General features: G+C 40.1%; 1 long non-coding RNA gene across 1 annotated transcript; it reads right to left on the bottom strand.

Annotated features, from left to right (window-relative positions):
• Nucleotides 1-543: 543 nt before the first annotated feature.
• On the bottom strand, nt 544-1117 carry LOC130070772 (uncharacterized). The gene is made up of 2 exons (XR_008803923.1): nt 1037-1117; nt 544-928 (listed from the first exon to the last, which is right to left on the bottom strand). It is a non-coding gene; the product is annotated as an uncharacterized LOC130070772 (long non-coding RNA).
• Between the last annotated feature and the right edge of the window lie 11297 nt (nt 1118-12414).

Raw genomic sequence — 12414 nt, 5'->3', positions numbered from 1 at the left:
TTTCCGTTACCACGCCCCCTTGTTTAGTCCACGTCTAGTCCTCGTTTCACTAATTGTGCTTGCCTGATCCTCATGTGCTCTGGTCCCTTTATATTGTGCCTCTTTCCCTCATGTCTTTGGTGGTTTGGTTTGTGTGCATGGTTAAACCTAGTTCTTGTTGTGATATTGATCTTTCTAGCTCTAGTGTATCCTTTTGCTTTTTTTTTCCTTCCAGTCTTGTTCTAGTTAGTTTTAGTGTTTTGTTTTTTCTCTTTTGATTTTATTTCTGCTTTAGATTATCATATGTAGTTCCCTGTCCGTTTGTTCTTTTGTTTTATTTTTTGATTGCAAGTTTCAGTAATTTTATTCCTAGTTTTCTTTTGTTTTGCTTCTAGTCATTGTTAGTGATGGGCAGATCGAGGCTTCGTGAAGCAATGAAACAGTCGTAATGTAATATATTGTTCTAATATATGAAGCTTGTAACCTGTAGTCTCTTCACATTGCATAATGTGATTTTGGTCATGAAAAATGAATATTAATAAAAATAAATCAAGCCACAATGTCTCCCTTTCTTATAGATTTTTATTCAAAAATATTAATTTCTCTGCTGTTGAAGGACTCAGCCTACTTCTTTTTTTACAGATAATTTCTCCAGCCTTTGAAAAAATTCTCTCACAAGGGACACTTGTTGCTGGCATACAAAGATATTTTTTAGCTAGGACATACAAATGAGGAAAGATTACTGCTCTCTCTTTCCAGTAAGTTAGAGGATCATGAGTTCTGGGCAAAAACGCATCGCTGAGGTATTTTTTCACTTCCACTGTGGCATCAGCTGTAGGATTGTGTATCATCTGGGTCTCACGGATACGATTGTCAAAATGTTCCCATAAACTGTCTTGTGTTTCAACTGGTGTTGATGATGATGGGCCTGATGTTGACATTTGTGGTTCTGAATTAAAAGAAAACGGCAATTAGTAACAAATCATAAACTGACAACACATATGAAGTATAAATTTCATGAATCACATTACATAAGATAACATAGACTGAAACTCACCAGGAGTTGTGTTTGAACGCATCAGTGAAGCACACTCCAGTGTGATGTGCTTTTCAGCATCCAGGGCTTTGGCAGGATGTCAGTAGCAGGCCTTGGTACAGGGGGAACACTACCATCCTCTGCACCCTGCAGAATGGCAGGATGAATGCTCCTCAAATGGCGCATCATGGATGATGTATTGTTGCAGTAGGCTAGCTGCCGATCACAATACACACATCTCACTTTATTTGGGGTTTCCAAATTGAAATGCTCCCACACCACAGATGTACGGCATCTCTTCTGTGGAGCCTCCATTTCTATCTATCTATCTATCTATCTATCTATCTATCTATCTATCTATCTATCTATCTATCTATCTATCTGTCTATCTATCTATCTATTTTATATGTAGCCTATCTATCTAATAATCTATATGTATCTGTAATATATGTATCTGTAATATATGTATCTATCTATTAATCTATATATATATATATATATATATATATATATATATATATATATATATATTTCTATCAATGCATCTATTAATGTGTCACTATATGTACTCTGTGTGTCTCTATGTCAATGTGTAAATGTAAATTAAATCCTAAATATAACTAAACAAATCGCACTATAAATGTCACTATATCACCAAAAATCCGCTATCTCAAAACCAAACACTGCATGAAAAGTGGGATTTTCATCAGTAAGCGTCACTGTAGATTGTCGTGGAAGTTCAGGTTTACGACAGTACACGGCAATTTACAGGCAACACTGAAAACTGCCGTGAATTGTCGGATATTGACGTGGGCCTTGCTTGGCAGTTGTCCCCCCATGACCCCCCTCCTCCTAATTCTAGGGGAGGCTTTAACATGTAAATGAAAAAGCTGTGAGCTATACAAATGCAAATGAGGGTAGCAAGGGGAGTTTTACACCAGGTGACATTTTTCTAAAATGTATTAACTTCATTCTAAGAAAATCTCTGGTGTAAATAGATCAGGCTCAGTATAGCCTAATTATAGACACTTAAATTTTAGCTTGAAATTGATATATTTAATGAAAGTATTAGGGCTGTAATCAACCAAATAATATCTTGGTCGACTGGTAGACTAAAAATGAATTTAGGAAAAAACGAAACGTTAAGTGAATTAGCTGCGCACCTTGTTGTCCGCCTGAATGAATTATAAATAAACACACGAGTCTGACGGCTCGGACAGCGTTGCATCACGTGCACCTGACCTGCGCAATATCATAGCCTATGATTTCCGAAAATAGTACTGTTGTCAACTAGTGATATCATCACAAGAACTGTTGAGGAATATGGAACATAATAGACAATTTTTTTGTCATATGTGTATTATAATAACTGACAGATATTATCAGTGCAAGCCGCTCTGTGCAGCTGAACACAGGAGCTCAGCTTCGCGGCTGAGACACGAATAGACTATTAACTTTTTTTAAATGCTGCCACACTGCCGATTTCTTTGTTGACATGGTAGAAGAGGACTGGCTATGAATTAAACGCTCTACAATTAAGTAAATAATAATCAGCAAACCTTCTAGAAGCCTACTTTCTTCAGTTTGTCTCGGGCTAATCCAAAAGAAGGGAAAACAAGGGGGTGTTCTGAAGACAGACTGTTACCTGTGAAACAGGGGTGCTCTGAAAACACCCCCATTTCAATTAGTGCTTTCCACCTGATGACATGGACGCAGCTGAAACTGTTTAATGCTATCAGTGGACTGTCTCGTCAGCTTAACATACTCAGTTTGCTGACGATGTAAATGAGCAGTTTACTTTAGTAAATTGTAGGTTGCTTTGGAATCGAAAAACTCAGTGGAACAAAGACTCTAGGAAGAGAAGACGGGTGCACAATCCTAAGATTGCGGTAAGACTGCTATCTAAACTAAGTTTTTTAAGTAGCACAAGCTAAATGTAGCCTTGCAAAAGAACAAGTGTAAGTTGCTTTATAAAAGTGTATTTTTTGGTCTTGTAATTTACAGGAAACAGTAACGTTACGCCGTCTTCACAATTCTGAGAAAAATTGTAGGCGCTACGAACCGGAGCAATGGTAAGATTAAAAATACTTTAATTCTCCTGTATAAGGAAATAGATCCTTTAATAGATATGTTACCGATCTTAACCGTACATTTTGTTTTCTCAGACTAACCTCACCTCATAACGAGGCCGTGACCTCATTTGCTCGGAGCTATGTCTGCAAGTCCAGATACATGCTGATAATGACGACATTGTGTGTAAGTAACTTTTACTATTTTCTCCTTTGTTGTGTAGTTTTACAGTGACTTATGTTGTTTATTCATATCACTCTCATTTAATTGTTTTCCAGCTGCCTGTAAAACATATTACGAGACAGTGCGCAGGAGCTTCAGGTACAAGCAGCCAGATCTTGCATCGCAGGCGGAAGCTGTGAAGAGTTCAGCTCGGAGTCGAGCAAGAATTAAGAGGGAAGAGGGTAAGATATATTTGATACGATCTGTTTTTGGACAATGTGACTATTTTTCAGGTGAATTAATAGATGTGTTGTTGTCATACGCAGTGCTGTACTGATTGTCTTTGGTTGTGTTTACAGCTGTTAGAAGCAAGACAGTGTGCTAGCTGAGGATGAGGTGAGCCTTTGGAAGCGCGCTACCACATGATGTCTGATGAGGAAGATGGCATCGTTGGCGGGGTGTGGATTGTGTGACCTCCATCCTTTCGCAGCCAGGAGCTCACAGAGCTCTGTGCCACGCTGAAGTCGAGATTAGAGGCGATTCCAAAGTACAGGGATACGCACCACAGACGTCTGCTAAATGGACCAAATTTTGCAGCCGCGAAGCTTCCAATTTGTTGTGTGGGTGGATCTCCTACGCTTTGTACATATAGTTGTTTGTTTGTGTTAATAAAGCTCTTTCTTTGAATGAACAACATGTCTCTGGCAAAATTTTTTTTTTTGTTGATGGTAATAATAGATGGTAATTGTATATGAATATAATACAACATAATAGATATGAATATATATATGAATATATACATAATTTAGTATGTAAATGTATTATTATTACAATTTTGGGGTTTACATTTATAATGAGGCAGGGTGACCAATAGCAACAGATCTGCCAACCAATCACGAGTGATTTTTCTTGTTTAAATGTAGTGGTTTCAACCAATACTGAGTGAGGTAATTCAAGCCATTCTCTGGCAAGGCGCGCGCGGGCGCTGCTATTCATATGCTAATTAGAGCCATTAGCACCTCCGCTAGCTCTCCACATACGTCATATGGTACGTTTCCGTCAGTATGTGGCACAGGCGAACGCGACGTTCGCAGGCTGTAAATTGTCATTAACTGACGAAAATTAGGGAGATTTCCGACCGTTTACGGGGACGAAAATCCCACTTTTCATGCAGTGAAACTCCTCTCACAAAAACCCACGATATGAAAATGCGTTGACAAAACTTTTATACTGTGTGATTGTGTGATTTGTTCCCGAACCGACCAATCAATGAAACCCTGATTCGGAGGAGCACTCCACCTGATGAAACACTTAGACGCTTCATTTAGCCGTTGTCACGTGACGTGGGTGTTTTGAATCACGCTCCGGATCAGTGTTTCGAATCATCTTTGCTTCGGGATCTCGCAAAGCTTCGGAACGTCTGTTTCGCGCCAGCCATCCTTAGTCATTGTTCTGTTTCAGTCTTTATCTTTATATTTCCTATTTAATTATTCTATTGTCTTGCCCTGTTATCTTGTTGTGTCTTGTCTTGTTCATTGTGAGTCTTGTGTTTGTCCCTGCCCTGCATCCTGAGAACTCCTGACCACTGACATTCACTGCATTGCAGCTAGACTGGTGCTACAGCTCAAGTCTCTGGTTCCTTGTGTTCCTGCCTGGTCTTCATCAACATCATTCCACCTGGTGCTGCCTCTTCTTCTGCAGTCTTCAAGTCCATTGTCACCAAGGACTGGTTTCAGTGGTCATTCTCCTTGCCTGTCATCGTGTCGTCAGCCTTACTCTTCGAACTGTTTCACTCTCCTTGTTGTGCCCTGTCTACAGTCTTGTTGATAAAAACCCCCTTCACAGCTATTCTGTGCCTGGGTCCTCTTTCTCTTTTCCTCTTTCAGACCCAGGGAGGGTCTAGCTAGCCTCCGTTTTGTTTGACAATACTTCGAATGTAACAAAGTTTAGCTTGTTATGGAATTTTCCATTTATTACTTTGATTTCAGTTATTCCTAATAATGGCCTCATCTGTTCTCTCACTTGTAGTGAGAGGGGGCTTTGTGTGATAATTTACTGTGGTTGGTTGTCAGTGGAGGTAAGGAAAAGCAGGTGGTCAAGGGGTCATCTTGAGTGCATTTGTACTTTATAGCCTAAAGGGTTAAGAAATAAAAACCCAAATTACTTAAACCATCTGTGTTATTCTTTTTGTGGAGCGTGAAGTGGAAACATGTCAGAAGAAATGAAAAAGACTTATTACACACCTTCTAACCCTGGTTCTTTAGGGGGGAAAAAACGCTTAAAAGAAGCTGTTTTAAAAGAAACGGGTGTTCGTTTAACCGATAAAGAGGTTTCAGACTGGCTCGCTGGCGAGGATGCATATACACTACACAGAACGGCCCCACTAAAATACAAAAGGAATCGGGTTTTTGTCTACGGTATCGACATGGAGTTCCAGGCCGATCTAGTCGATATGTCTGCATATGCCCCGGTAAATGACAACAACCATTTTTTGCTGACATGCATCGATCTCTTTAGTAAATATGCATGGACAAGGGCTTTAAAAAACAAGAGTGGTGTAGAGGTCTCTAAAGCTTTTGAATCCATACTGAAAGAGGGACGCGTACCACAGAAATTACAGACAGATAAAGGAAAGGAGTTTTTTAACAAACATTTTCAAAATGTAACAAAAAAGTACAATATAGCCCATTTCGCAACAGCCACAGAATTAAAGGCATGTGTTGTCGAGCGGTTTAATAGAACCTTAAAAGGTAGAATGTGGAGATATTTAACTGCTACAAACTCCAAACGTTACATCGACATACTTCAAGACATTACACAAGGATATAATGCGAGCCATCACAGAAGCATCAAGATGAGGCCGATTGATGTGGGGAAAGAAAACGAGTCTGTGGTGCTGCATAACCTATATGGTGATACCAGATCTCATAGTGTTAACCCCGTATTTAAATACAAGATTGGTGACGTGGTTCGAATTTCTAAAGTCAGAGGACCGTTTGCAAAGGGGTATGAGGAAAACTACACACAAGAGTATTTTACTATATCAGCGTGTATCCCACGAGAACCCCCTGTTTACAGATTGAGTGATTACGACGGGGATGTTATCGACGGCGTTTTTTATGCGGAAGAATTGCAAAAAATATTTGTCAGTAAAAACAAGACATTTAAAGTTGAAAAAATTTTAGATAAGAAGACAAAGGGTCGCAAAACATTAGTGCTGGTGCAGTGGCTCGGATGGCCAGCGAAGTTTGCATCATGGATCGACCAGAAAGAATTAGTTGATGTACAGAAGCCATAAATACAAACCACACACACAGGATGCATACAGTTGTATAAAAACCAGACATGGCTGAGGGTGGATTTTATGTCACACTACCCTGCAACGCTTCGCAGTCTGTATACCCTAATAATAAAATCTCTAATTATAGAACAAGACTGGCTACCACTATAAATATAAAAGGAGAATGGGAGGTGGGGCTTGTTCAAATTGAATATCCTAGAAGCTGGTACACCTTTAACAGCAATGACGCCGTTTTCGAGATAAACATTGGACCCACCACGACCGATGGTGAAAAGTATACTAACAACTTACGCCATGGTGTAGATGTGAAGAAGACCAGCTTATCGAAACTACGCATACCAATAAAAACAGGGTATTACGACAATGTCCCATCTCTAGTTAGTGAAATAAATGATTTAGTAGCGCCTCATGGGGAACTCGGTTATGACCGCGTAAAAAACAAAGTATTTCTGAAAGCAAAACCTAACATTTCAATGACCTTCCATGGAAAACTAGCCATTATTTTAGGATTGAAACCAGGCGTCCCTATAGGAGATTCTATTCTGCAAAAAACAAACCCTGAAAAAACTAATTATGAAAAGGATATTGTAACATATGCAATGCATCAGTCGGACATACACGGTGGTTTCTATACTCTTTATATCTACACGGACATTATCCGTTACCAGTCCGTGGGTGATGCTTTTGTACCGCTCCTGGAGTGTGTACAAATAACAGGGGACAACAATAGCACAGTCAGTGTTCGATACGACAAACCCCACTACGCGTCTATCAACAAATCAGTCATCACAGATATTGTTATAGAAGTGAAGGACGATCAGAACCAGCACGTCCCATTTTCTTACGGGAAAGTGTGCATCAAACTTCACTTCAGGCCTGTAAAACACTTTTTTTAAAATGGCATATTTCAACAATCACAATGTTGACCCTATGCGTTACGTTGCCTATTACCAGAATCAGGCAGGCAGCGGGCTCCCCGGGTATGCAGGAGGTGGAGTCATGTATGGGGCCGGTTTGGGGGGGATTTTTCGGGGGCTCTTTAGAATGGCTATACCCCTACTAAAACGAGGATTTAGCATAGCCAAGCCGCATCTTAAATCAGCTGCAAAAAACATACTAAGTGACGTTGTTAGTAATACGTTATCAAGATCTTTTAACAACAACTATGATGCTCAAGACGGATCCGGACTAATGGTAATGGCTCGCAAAAGAGCATCTAGGCCGCCAGGGGTGCGGAGGAGTGGCCAGAAGCAGAAGAAAACAAAACAACCTCCCAAGAAAACATCAGTTGTAAAACGCAAGCGCAAGGAGACAGCTAAGCGTACTGCTTCAAAAAGATCAAGGAGCTCTGTTAAAACAATATTTTAAATCATGGCGTTACTACACAACATGTCAGAAGAGTGTTTAAAGACTGAACTGGATCTGTTTACTGTACCACTAACTCAAACAGCAATTGAAAAAAACACTTATATAGAAGTTCCACCACTATCAGCGATATCCGACACATCTCCGCTGGAATTTTTTATTGCGGGGAATGGGGAGGATTACATAGATCTAAACAGCACATTACTTTTTTTGCGCCTCAAAATCACTAATGCTGATGGGACGCATATTGCAGACGGAGATCCCGTAGGTCTTGTGAACTACCCTGGATCTACGATTTTTTCACAAGTGGATGTGTCGCTTGGAGATCGGCTTATATCACAGAGTTCTAGCACATACCCATACCGCTGTATGATAGAATGTCTTACCAATTATGGTAAAGACGCCCTTGAAACGCTTTTCTCAGCAGGGCTCTTTTACCTGGACACTGCGGGCCATATGGATGTGGCTGACCCGGCTGGGGGAAATCGTGGGCTGACAAAGAGAGCAGCCTTCACCAACGCTAGTAATGTGGTCGAACTACTCGCGCCTGTTCACAGTGATATCTTCTTTCAGGAAAAACTATTACTTAATGGATTAGATCTTAAAATTAGAATGACTAGAGGTAAGGATGAATTCTGCCTGATGAGGAGCAACGCTACAGCGTATAAACTAAACATCCTGTCTGCGTCGCTATTTGTGAAAAAAGTGTCTGTGTCGCCAGCTGTGAGACTGGGGCATGCACAAGCTCTACTCTCAACCACAGCCAAATACCCCATCGACAGAGTGTGTCTGAAAAACTTCTCAATACCTGCAGGCTCACGTGTCTGCAATCAAGAAAACTTGTTCTTAGGAACTCTGCCAAAATCTCTGGTTCTAGCTATGGTTGATAATGATGCATTTGTGGGTGCCTATAATAAAAACCCATTTGCGTTTAAAAACTATGATTTAGAATTTCTGGCCATTTATCTGGATGGGCAACAGTACCCAGCGAAGCCCCTGCAACCTGAATATGAAAATGGTTCTGCAGTGCGGGAGTTTTACCAGTTAGCGCTGGCTTCTGGAAGGCATCTTAAAAACCAACCTCTATGTATCGATAGAGAGGATTTTCTGCACGGCTATACACTCTATGCGTTCAATTTCACACCGGATCAGGAGTGTAGCCAGCACGTATCGCTTATCAAAAGTGGCAATATTAGACTAGAAGCCCGTTTTAGACAGCCGCTACCACGTACGATTAACTTAATTGTTTATGCATTGTTTGATAGTTTGATTGAAGTGTCAAATCGCCGACAGGTCCTGGTTGATTACTACTAATACATTCAAATGAACACTATACAGCTTACGGCTGTCATGGAAAAGGTTTCATGCGATACTTATTTTCTTGGAGTTCTACCATGTGACTACCTACCAAAAACCCCTTTAAGAAAACTACCAGCAATGGTTTTGATCAATACACATCCTTCAGGACTCCCAGGGGAACACTGGTTGGCTATCTACATAAATGAGGATGGTGTAGGATGTTTTTTCGACAGCTTCGGTAATAAACCAGATTATCATGGTTTTCCGCCGATTATCAAAAACTTTTTAAAGCTCAACTCTAGTCAAGTACTACATTCAACTGTGCAAGTCCAAGATTTTTCATCAGATACATGTGGACAACATTGTGTGTTCTTTCTCTACCACATGGCAAAGGGATTTGATTATGATTATGTGATGAAATTGTATACCAACGATTTTATTAAAAATGACAAAAAGGTGTCAGCATTTGTGAGAAAACTAAAACAAGCACCATGTAGTGAAAATGTTTTCAAATGTGTTCAGTGTGTACAAATGGGTGAAATGTTCATGTCTCATGCTTAATATTTTAATAAAAACAACTAAAGAACGGAATTTTGTTTCTTTACCCCCACTTTTATTACACATACATCACATCATAAGTTCTCAAAAAAAAAAAAGAGAGAAATTGAGAACACAATACATACAAAAGTGTTAGTTTAAAAACTTAACCACCGACTCGGGTCTTTCTGTTTCTTACTCCTCTTAGATGATCCTGTTATAGACGTGGTCGATTTGGTTTTGAAAGAGTTAATTGCATGTCTGACATTGTGGTTTGGTACCACAGAGTATGGCAAATTTAAACTAGCAAAAGCCTCCAGAAATTCACGCCACCCGCCAGGTCTCCGCTCGTCAACAATCTTTTGTGGAGCCGTGACGCTTTTAACTAAGTCAAGCATGTGTGAACCAGGGATTGTTCTGCCTTTAAACACAAACTCTCCCGACTCAGTCCATGAAGTAACATCTTTAGTTTTAGACATTTTATCTAAAATGTAACGAACATTTTTCACACTCCTCTGTGGAATATTCTTTAAAATCTCATCTGCAAAATCACCTAAATCGTCATGGGGACGCACATGGTCTGGTGCGGGTGGGTCTTCTTTTTCAACATTACTAGGCTGTGGTAGCCTTAATGTTAATGTACTGGATTCTCTATCCCCTTGTCTAGTGAGTGTTAAAAACCGCTGCAAAACACCTGTGTACATCTTAGCTTTTTCATGGTGATCCAGATCAGACCTGTGCAAAATATTTCTTATAGTCATGTCCAGGTCATTCTCCACAACCTGTTGTATAGACTCACGGGTGTTAGATGATTTCAGCTTATCCAACTGGTGTTGCGGTACTAAAAACATCTTCTCGGCATACTCCATCACCAAACTTATTTAGATGTAACCAAACTGGTTATAAACGGGATTGCCGCACTTAGCAAAGGTAGTAGAAATCCTCCTTGTTGGTTGATTAACCGTCTTTTACGTCTAACTCCAACCTTTTTATCTGCAACAATTTTGATCTCACTTCTTCTTCTCTTCAGTTTCTGATATTGCTGTGGTGTTAGCGGAATATTACCGTGGACTACGTTAAGAGCTACTTCACACAATGTCACAATGAGTTCGTCTGCAGCCGCCTCTAAAATAACGCGTCTTTGTTTAGGCGTGGCTTTTAATAACAATTTTAAAAGAGGTAGGTTTCTTAAAAGTCTTGCAGACATTTTCAAATCTCTCTGTCAATGTTTTCTTTTCTGAATGTACACAACTGGATGTTGTGACAGAATATCTGTTCTGAGACGGTACTGTTCTGGTGTTTTCGCTTTAAAGTCAATCAATAGATACCCGAAAGGGGTGCTGGTAGCATTTTCATAACACTCCATAAAGTATTTTGTGTTCCTGGGGTACATCTGCCGCGCTAAGACATTAATTTGGGTATTGTCTCTAGGGTTTTTAAACAATACCAAATAATTAGTGTTCAAACTGATAGTCCTACTGGATTTACCTTGAAAAAATAAGTTTTGTACGATATATATTGCACTCAAGCTTCTATGGTGCACATAGTTGGTAAACAAACGTTCAACTTCTGAATTGCTGCTAGCATCTTTCATAACATCATCCAATATCACAAAATTGGTCTTGTTGGTGGGAAACAAGCGATCATCATTCAGAGTCTGCGGTATACCTTCAATAAATTTAATATCATACAGTTTCAACAATTCATCATACATAGGTTGCCAGCAGTCATAAATGTACACAATGTTTTCAATTTTTTTAGAAATTACACTTTTAGCATTTTCCAACAACTTTTTTACAAAAAATGTTTTTCCTGAGCTAGAAGGACCGCTTAACACACATGAAAAAGGATGTTGTAATCTAAAATCAAAACCATCCGGGTCTACCACACCCCGGTGCCCAAAAACGTTGTCAGTAGCCATATGGTAGCGTAGTTAGGTCGGGTAGCAGTACACGCTTGTTGTATACGACTTTACATTTTTTCACAACTGACTTGTTGTGCAATGTGAACTGCTTTTTGTTCCTCACTATACTGTCGGTGTACGCGAGAATGTGATTACTGTCACCCCGCCCCCTCACATATTGATCGACAAGCCCAATTAATGTGTCTAACCTAATGGTCTCGGAGTTTACAGCATTCAGTGTGATGCCTTTGGCCTTCATACAGACCTTACCCTTAGCAGTTCTGTACCCGTAACTTTTCGGACCACTTGCCGAAAATTCCACAATATGGTCTCCATCCCCAACTTCATCAGTAAGGTCACCAAGATATGGCCCCAGTGGGGGCTCATATTCACCCTCTTTAGACGTGAACACAACACTATCTGTATTGCAATAAAGCAGTCTATCACCCAACCTGTCCATAAGATCATAAAGTTCTAACCGCGCGTGAGCCGTTGTAAAAGCCCCGAGAAAGACGTTAATGTCACGAGTCTGGGTCCCTTTCCCATTTGCGTAAGCCCACTGAACGATTGCAACAGTGTCTGACACAAATGAGAAATGCTTGAGGTCATACTCAGTGCCAAAAATGTATCGGGCAAACTGTTCGGGGTCTGTTAGTATTTCGGTTGTCGGTAACTCCTCGCGCATACTGAACCTCCCCCACAAAGAGTTAAGCAGTAGCTTCATGATGGATCTACGTGCAGCATTAAACTCAATCTTGTCCA

The sequence above is a fragment of the Rhinichthys klamathensis genome, unplaced genomic scaffold, assembly GCF_029890125.1.
Source record: "Rhinichthys klamathensis goyatoka isolate OS25496 unplaced genomic scaffold, OSU_Roscu_1.1 h1tg000018l_1, whole genome shotgun sequence".
In the NCBI taxonomy this organism is placed as follows: Eukaryota; Metazoa; Chordata; class Actinopteri; order Cypriniformes; family Leuciscidae; genus Rhinichthys; species Rhinichthys klamathensis.
The sequence above is the reverse complement of the archived record's forward strand: the minus strand, read 5'-3'. Positions and strand labels throughout refer to the sequence as shown.